This window comes from Scyliorhinus torazame, chromosome 11 (genome assembly GCF_047496885.1).
Source record: "Scyliorhinus torazame isolate Kashiwa2021f chromosome 11, sScyTor2.1, whole genome shotgun sequence".
NCBI lineage: Eukaryota > Metazoa > Chordata > Chondrichthyes > Carcharhiniformes > Scyliorhinidae > Scyliorhinus > Scyliorhinus torazame.
In genome coordinates this window covers 69,549,505-69,558,460 of record NC_092717.1, presented here as the reverse complement: position 1 = coordinate 69,558,460, position 8,956 = coordinate 69,549,505, and the positions used below count along the sequence as shown (strand labels likewise).

General features: G+C 61.3%; 1 protein-coding gene across 3 annotated transcripts in view; it reads left to right on the top strand.

The window, feature by feature from the left end:
• Positions 1-1,879: 1,879 nt before the first annotated feature.
• Positions 1,880-8,956, top strand: part of LOC140385326 (activin receptor type-1-like) — a 310,011-nt gene continuing 302,934 nt past the window's right edge. For all 3 annotated transcript variants that reach the window (XM_072467388.1, XM_072467386.1, XM_072467385.1), the window contains exon 1: positions 1,880-1,985. The gene's annotated coding sequence lies outside the window, so the exon portion shown is untranslated. The remainder of the gene's footprint in view (positions 1,986-8,956) is intronic.

Here is an 8,956-nt window from a genome sequence, read left to right as displayed (position 1 = left end):
GACTGACACTCAGACAGACGCTCAGACTGACACCCTGACAGACACTCAAGACTGACACAGACACTGAGACAGACACTGAGACAGACACAGACACTCAGACTGACACTCAGGCACACAGACAGACACTCAGACTGACACAGACATTCAGACAGACACTCATACTCTCAGACTGACACTCAGACAATCTGACTAACAAACATGCATTCAGACTGACACTCAGACACACAGTCTCACACTCAGACACACAGTCTCACACTCAGACACTCACACTGTCACTCATATGCTCAGACTGACACTCAGACACTCAGACTGACACAGACATCCAGACAGACACTGAGACCGATACTCAGGCACTCAGACTGGCACTCAGACACGCAGACTGACACTCAGATCATCAGATACATACTCAGGCACACAGACAGACACTCAGACAGACACTCGGACACTCAGACAGACACTCAGACTGACACAGACACTCAGACTGACACAAAGAACAAAGAAATGTACAGCACAGGAACAGGCCCTTCGGCCCTCCAAGCCCGTGCCGACCAACTAAACTATAATCTTCTACACTTCCTGGGTCCGTATCCCTCTATTCCCATCCTATTCATGTATTTGTCAAGATGCCCCTTAAATGTCCCTATCATCCCTGCTTCCACCACCTCCTCCGGTAGCGAGTTCCAGGCACCCACTACCCTCTGTGTAAAAAACTTGCCTCGTACATCTACTCTAAACCTTGCCCCTCGCACCTTAAACCTATGCCCCCTAGTAATTGACCCCTCTACCCTGGGGAAAATCCTCTGACTATCCACTCTGTCTATGCCCCTCATAATTTTGTAGACCTCTATCAGGTCGCCCCTCAACCTCCTTCGTTCCAGTGAGAACAAACCGAGTTTATTCAACTGCTCCTCATAGCTAATGCCCTCCATACCAGGCAACATTCTGGTAAATCTCTTCTGCACCCTCTCTAAAGCCTCCACATCCTTCTGGTAGTGTGGCGACCAGAATTGAACACTATACTCCAAGTGTGGCCTAACTAAGGTTCTAAAACACGCAGACTGACACTCAGACTAACACTCAGGCTGACACTCACTCAGACTCACACTCAGACAGACACTCAGACTGACACAGACATTCAGACAGACATTGAGACCGATACTCACGCACACAGACTAACAGTCAGACACTCAGTCTGACACTCAGACATGCAGATTCACACTCAGACACTCAGACTGACACAGACATTCAGACAGACACTGAGACCGATACTCAGGCGACAGACACTCAGACATTCACACAGAATCTCAGACAGACACTCAGACTGACACTGAGACACTCAGGCACCCACTCAGACTGACACTCAGACTGACACTCAGACTCACACTCAGACTCACACTCAATCAGACTCACACTCAGACGCTCAGACTGACACAGACATTCAGACAGACACTGAGACCGATACTCAGGCGACAGACACTCAGACATTCACACAGATTCTCAGACAGACACTCAGACTGACACTGAGACACTCAGGCACCCACTCGGACTGACACTCAGACTCACACTCAGACTCACACTCAGACTCACACTCAATCAGACTCACACTCAGACGCTCAGACAGAAACTCAGACTGACACTCAGACACTCTGACAGACACTCTGACAGACACTCTGACACTCAGACGCCCACTCAGACTGACACTCAGACTAACACTCATAATCAGACTCACACTCAGACACTCAGACTGACATGCAGACAGACACTCACAATGACACATTCAGACAGACACACAGACACTCACTCAGCCTGACACACACACACAGACTGTCTCTCAGACTCTCAGACTGACACTCAGACAGGAACGGGGACGCACGCTGCGTGCTGATGTCATGACGCTGAGGGCCGCAGCTCCAGGATCGGGATTTCGGGATCGGAGCCTCTCCCAGATCCCTCAAAGCGGCAGGAGAGGAGCGAGGCCGGCCCGGGTAAGGCTTACAGACCACGGCGGGGGGTTGGGAGAGAGACAGACTGGGGGGGGGGGGGGTGAGAGAGACAGACTGGGGGGGGTGAGAGAGAGACAGACTGGGGGGGGTGAGAGAGAGACAGACTGGGGGTGGGGGGGTGAGAGAGAGACAGACTGGGGGGGTGAGAGAGAGACAGACTGGGGGGGTGAGAGAGAGACAGACTGGGGGGGTGAGAGAGAGACAGACTGGGGGTGGGGGGGTGAGAGAGAGACAGACTGGGGGGGTGAGAGAGAGACAGACTGGGGGGGTGAGAGAGAGACAGACTGGGGGGGTGAGAGAGACAGACTGGGGGGGTGAGAGAGACAGACTGGGGGTGGGGGGGTGAGAGAGAGACAGACTGGGGGGGTGAGAGAGAGACAGACTGGGGGGGTGAGAGAGACAGACTGGGGGTGGGGGGGTGAGAGAGAGACAGACTGGGGGGGTGAGAGAGAGACAGACTGGGGGGGTGAGAGAGAGACAGACTGGGGGTGGGGGGGTGAGAGAGAGACAGACTGGGGGGGGGGTAAGAGAGACAGACTGGGGGGGTGAGAGAGAGACAGACTGGGGGGGGGGGGTGAGAGAGATACAGACTGGGGGGGTGAGAGAGACAGACTGGGGGGGGTGAGAGAGAGACAGACTGGGGGGGGTGAGAGAGAGACAGACTGGGGGGGTGAGAGAGACAGACTGGGGGTGGGGGGGTGAGAGAGAGACAGACTGGGGGGGTGAGAGAGAGACAGACTGGGGGGGTGAGAGAGAGACAGACTGGGGGTGGGGGGGTGAGAGAGAGACAGACTGGGGGGGGGGGTAAGAGAGACAGACTGGGGGGGTGAGAGAGAGACAGACTGGGGGGGGGGTGAGAGAGAGACAGACTGGGGGGGGGTGAGAGAGAGACAGACTGGGGGGGTGAGAGAGAGACAGACTGGGGGGGTGAGAGAGAGACAGACTGGGGGTGGGGGGTGAGAGAGAGACAGACTGGGGGGGGGGTGAGAGAGACAGACTGGGGGGGTGAGAGAGAGACAGACTGGGGGGGGGTGAGAGAGAGACAGACTGGGGGGTGAGAGAGACAGACTGGGGGGGTGAGAGAGACAGACTGGGGGGGTGAGAGAGACAGACTGGGGGTGAGAGAGAGACAGACTGGGGGGTGGGGGTGAGAGAGAGACAGACTGGGGGGGGGTGAGAGAGACAGACTGGGGGGGGTGAGAGAGAGACAGACTGGGGGGTGGTGAGAGAGATACAGACTGGGGGGGGGTGAGAGAGATACAGACTGGGGGGGGTGAGAGAGACAGACTGGGGGGGTGAGAGAGAGACAGACTGGGGGTGGGGGGGTGAGAGAGAGACAGACTGGGGGTGGGGGGGTGAGAGAGAGACAGACTGGGGGGGGGGTGAGAGAGAGACAGACTGGGTGGGGGGGTGAGAGAGACAGACTGGGGGGGAGAGAGAGACAGACTGGGGGGGTGAGACAGAGACAGACTGGGGGTGGGGGGGTGAGAGAGAGACAGACTGGGGGGGGGGGTGAGAGAGAGACAGACTGGGGGGGGGGGTGAGAGAGATACAGACTGGGGGGGGGGTGAGAGAGACAGACTGGGGGGGTGAGAGAGAGACAGACTGGGGGTGGGGGGGTGAGAGAGAGACAGACTGGGGGGGGGTGAGGGAGAGACAGACTGGGGGGGGTGAGAGAGATACAGACTGGGGGGGTGAGAGAGACAGACTGGGGGGGTGAGAGAGAGACAGACTGGGGGTGGGGGGTGAGAGAGAGACAGACTGGGGGGGGGTGAGAGAGACAGACTGGGGGGGGTGAGAGAGAGACAGACTGGGGGGGGGGGGTGAGAGAGATACAGACTGGGGGGGGGGTGAGAGAGATACAGACTGGTGGGGTGAGAGAGACAGACTGGGGGGGGTGAGAGAGAGACAGACTGGGGGTGGGGGGGGGTGAGAGAGAGACAGACTGGGGGGGTGAGAGAGAGACAGACTGGGGGTGGGGGGGTGAGAGAGAGACAGACTGGGGGGGTGAGAGAGAGACAGACTGGGGGTGGGGGGGTGAGAGAGAGACAGACTGGGGGGGGGTGAGAGAGACAGACTGGGGGGGTGAGAGAGAGACAGACTGGGGGGGGGTGAGAGAGATACAGACTGGGGGGGGGGTGAGAGAGATACAGACTGGGGGGGTGAGAGAGACAGACTGGGGGGGTGAGAGAGAGACAGACTGGGGGGGTGAGAGAGAGACAGACTGGGGGTGGGGGGGTGAGAGAGAGACAGACTGGGGGGGGGTGAGAGAGACAGACTGGGGGGGTGAGAGAGAGACAGACTGGGGGGGGGGGTGAGAGAGAGACAGACTGGGGGGGGGGGGGGGTGAGAGAGATACAGACTGGGGGGGGGGGGGTGAGAGAGATACAGACTGGGGGGGTGAGAGAGACAGACTGGGGGGGTGAGAGAGAGACAGACTGGGGGTGGGGGGGTGAGAGAGAGACAGACTGGGGGGGGTGAGAGAGACAGACTGGGGGGGGGAGAGAGACAGACTGGGGGGGGGAGAGAGACAGACTGGGGGGGGAGAGAGAGACAGACTGGGGGGGGGGGGTGAGAGAGATACAGACTGGGGGGGTGAGAGAGACAGACTGGGGGGGGGTGAGAGAGACAGACTGGGGGGGGGGTGAGAGAGATACAGACTGGGGGGGTGAGAGAGACAGACTGGGGGGGGGGAGAGAGACAGACTGGGGGGGGAGAGAGAGACAGACTGGGGGGGGGGTGAGAGAGAGACAGACTGGGGGGGGAGAGAGACAGACTGGGGGGGGGGGTGAGAGAGAGACAGACTGGGGGGGGTGAGAGAGAGACAGACTTGGGGGGGGGTGAGAGAGAGACAGACTGGGGGGGGGGTGAGAGAGAGACAGACTGGGGGGGGGTGAGAGAGACAGACTGGGTGGGGGGGGAGAGAGAGACAGACGGGGGGGGGGTGAGAGAGAGACAGACTGGGGGGGGGGGGTGAGAGAGAGACAGACTTGGGGGGGGTGAGAGAGAGAGAGACTGGGGGGGGGTGAGAGAGAGACAGACTGGGGGGGGGAGAGAGAGACAGACTGGGGGGGGGGGGAGAGAGAGATACAGACTGGGGGGGTGAGAGAGAGAGACAGACTGGGGGGGGGGGGGGGAGAGAGAGATACAGACTGGGGGGGTGAGAGAGAGACAGACTGGGGGGGTGAGAGAGCGACAGACTGGGGGGGTGAGAGAGAGACAGACTGGGGGGGGGGAGAGAGAGAGACAGACTGGGGGGGGTGAGAGAGACAGACTGGGGGGGGGGAGAGAGAGACAGACTGGGGGGGGGAGTGAGAGACAGACTGGGGGGGGGGAGAGAGAGATACAGACTGGGGGGGTGAGAGAGACAGACTGGGGGGGTGAGAGAGAGACAGACTGGGGGGGTGAGAGAGAGACAGACTGGGGGGGGGGAGAGAGACAGACTGGGGGGGGGGTGAGAGAGAGACAGACTTGGGGGGTGAGAGAGAGAGAGACTGGGGGGGGGTGAGAGAGAGACAGACCGGGGGGGGAAGAGAGAGAGACAGACTGGGGGGGGATGAGAGAGAGACAGACTGGGGGGGGGGGTGAGAGAGAGACAGACTGGGGGGGGAGGGTGAGAGAGAGACAGACTGGGGGGGTGAGAGAGAGAGACAGACTGGGGGGGGGTGAGAGGGAGACAGACTGGGGGGGTGAGAGAGAGACAGACTGGGGGGGGTGAGAGAGAGACAGACTGGGGGGGTGAGAGAGAGAGACAGACTGGGGGGGTGAGAGAGACAGACTGGGGGGGTGAGAGAGAGACAGACTGGGGGTGGGGTGGTGAGAGAGACAGACTGGGGGGGTGAGAGAGACAGACTGGGGGGGTGAGAGAGAGACAGACTGGGGGGGGTGAGAGAGATACAGACTGGGGGGGTGAGAGAGACAGACTGGGGGGGTGAGAGAGAGACAGACTGGGGGGGTGAGAGAGAGAGACAGACTGGGGGGGTGAGAGAGACAGACTGGGGGTGGGGTGGTGAGAGAGAGAGATACAGACTGGGGGGGGTGAGAGAGACAGACTGGGGGGGTGAGAGAGAGACAGACTGGGGGGGGGGTGAGAGAGAGACAGACTGGGGGGGTGAGAGAGAGAGACAGACTGGGTGGGGGGGAGAGAGAGACAGACGGGGGGGGGGGTGAGAGAGAGACAGACTGGGGGGGTGAGAGAGAGAGACAGACTGGGGGGGTGAGAGAGAGAGACAGACTGGGTGGGGGGGAGAGAGAGACAGACGGGGGGGGGGGTGAGAGAGACAGACTGGGGGGGGTGAGAGAGAGACAGACTGGGGGGGGGGTGAGAGAGAGACAGACTGGGGGGGGTGAGAGAGAGAGACAGACTGGGTGGGGGGGAGAGAGAGACAGACGGGGGGGGGGTGAGAGAGACAGACTGGGGGGGGTGAGAGAGAGACAGACTGGGGGGGGGTGAGAGAGAGACAGACTGGGGGGGGGTGAGAGAGAGACAGACTGGGGGGGGGTGAGAGAGACAGACTGGGGGGGGGTGAGAGAGAGACAGACTGGGGGGGGGGTGAGAGAGAGACAGACTGGGGGGGGTGAGAGAGAGAGACAGACTGGGGGGGGAGGGGGGGAGAGAGAGACAGACAGACTGGGGGGGTGAGAGAGAGACAGACTGGGGCGGGGGTGACAGAGACGGACTTGGGGTGGGGGGGGTGAGAGAGACAGACTGGGGGGGTGAGAGAGAGAGAGACTGGGGGGGTGAGAGAGAGACAGACTGGGGGGGTGAGAGAGAGACAGACTGGGGGGAGGGTGTGAGAGAGAGACAGACTGGTGGGGGGTGAGAGAGAGAGACAGACAGACTGGGGGGGGGTGAGAGAGAGAGACAGACAGACTGGGGGGGGGGTGAGAGAGAGACAGACTGGGGGGGGGGTGAGAGAGACAGACTGGGGGGGGTGAGAGAGACAGACTGGGGGGGGGGGGGTGGGGTGAGAGAGAGACAGACTGCGGGGGTGAGAGAGACAGACTGGGGGGGGGGGTGAGAGAGACAGACTGGGGGGGGGTGAGAGAGACAGACTTGGGGGGGGTGAGAGAGAGATTGGGGGGGGGTGAGAGAGACAGACTGGGGGTGGGGCGGGTGAGAGAGAGACAGACTGGGGGTGGGGGTGTGTGTAAGAGAGACAGACTGGGGGGGGGGGGTGAGAGAGAGACAGACTGGGGGGTGTGTGAGAGAGACAGACTGGGGGAGGGGTGAGAGAGACAGACTGGGGGGGGGGGTGAGAGAGAGACAGACTGGGGTGTGTGTGAGAGAGACAGACTGGGGGAGGGGTGAGAGAGACAGACTGGGGGGGGGGGGTGAGAGAGAGACAGACTGGGGTGTGTGTGAGAGAGACAGACTGGGGGAGGGGTGAGAGAGACAGACTGGGGGGGGTGAGAGAGAGAGACAGACTCGGGGGGAGGGGGGTGAGAGAGAGACGGACGGGGGGGGGGTGAGAGAGAGACAGATTTGGGGGGGGGGTGAGAGAGAGACAGACTGGGGGGGGGGTGAGAGAGAGAGAGACAGACTGGGGGGGAGGGGGGTGAGAGAGAGACAGACGGGGGGGGGTGAGAGAGAGAGACAGACAGACTGGGGGGGGGGGTGGTGAGAGAGAGACAGACTGGGGGGGGTGAGAGAGAGACAGACTGGGGGGGGGGAGAGAGAGAGAGACAGACTGGGGGGGGTGAGAGAGAGACAGACTGGGGGGGGTGAGAGTGAGACAGACTGGGGGGGTGAGTGAGAGAGAGACAGACTGGGGGGGGAGGGGGGTGAGAGAGAGACAGACTGGGGGGGTGAGAGAGAGAGACAGATTGGGGGGAGGTGAGAGAGAGACAGTCTGGGGGGGTGAGAGAGACAGACTGAGGGTGGGGGGGGGGTGAGAGAGACAGACTTGGGGAGGTGAGAGTGAGACAGACTGGGGGGGGTGAGAGAGAGAGACAGACGGGGGGGGGGGGTGAGAGAGATACAGACTGGGTGGGGGATAGAGACAGACTGGGGGTGGGGGTGAGAGAGTGACAGACTGGGCGGGGGGGGGTGAGAGAGAGGGAGACTGGGGGGGTGAGAGAGAGGGAGACTGGGGGGGTGAGAGAGAGAGACTGGGGGTGGTGAGAAAGAGAGAGACTGGGGGGGTGAGAGAGAGAGAGACTGAGGGGGGGTGAGAGGGAGAGACGGGGGTGAGAGAGAGACTGGGGGCGGGCTGAGAGAGAGAGACTGGAGGGGTGGTGAGAGAGGGAGAGAGGGACTGGGGGGGTGAGAGAGAGAGACTGGGGGGGGTGAGAGAGAGAGAGACTGGGGGGGGTGAGAGCGAGAGAGACTGGGGGAGTGAGCGAGAGAGGGACTGGGGGGTGGTGAGAGAGAGAGAGAGAGACTGGGGGTGTGAGAGAGAGAGAGCGAGAGAGAGAGACTGGGGGGGCGTGAGAGAGAGAGAGAGACTGGGGGGGTGAGAGAGAGAGAAACTGGGGGGGGGTGAGAGAGAGAGACTGGGGGGGGTGAGAGAGAGAGACTGGGGGGGTGAGAGAGAGAGACTGGGGGGGTGAGAGAGAGAGAAACTGGGGAGTGGTGAGAGAGACTGGGGGGGGTGAGAGAGAGAGACTGGGGGGGTGAGAGAGAGAGACTGGGGGGTTGGTGGTGAGAGAGAGAGAGAGAGACTGGGGGGGTGAGAGAGAGAAAGACTGGGGGGGGGTGAGAGAGAGAGACGGGGGGGGTGAGAGAGAGAGACTGGGGTGTTGGTGGTGAGAGAGAGACTGGGGGGTTGGTGGTGAGAGAGAGAGAGAGAGACTGGGGGGGGTGAGAGAGAGAAAGACTGGGGGGGGTGAGAGAGAGAGACTGGGGGGTTGGTGGTGAGAGAGAGAGAGAGAGACTGGGGGGGTGAGAGAGAGAAAGACTGGGGGGGTGAGAGAGAGAGACGGGGGGGGTGAGAGAGAGAGACTGGGGGGTT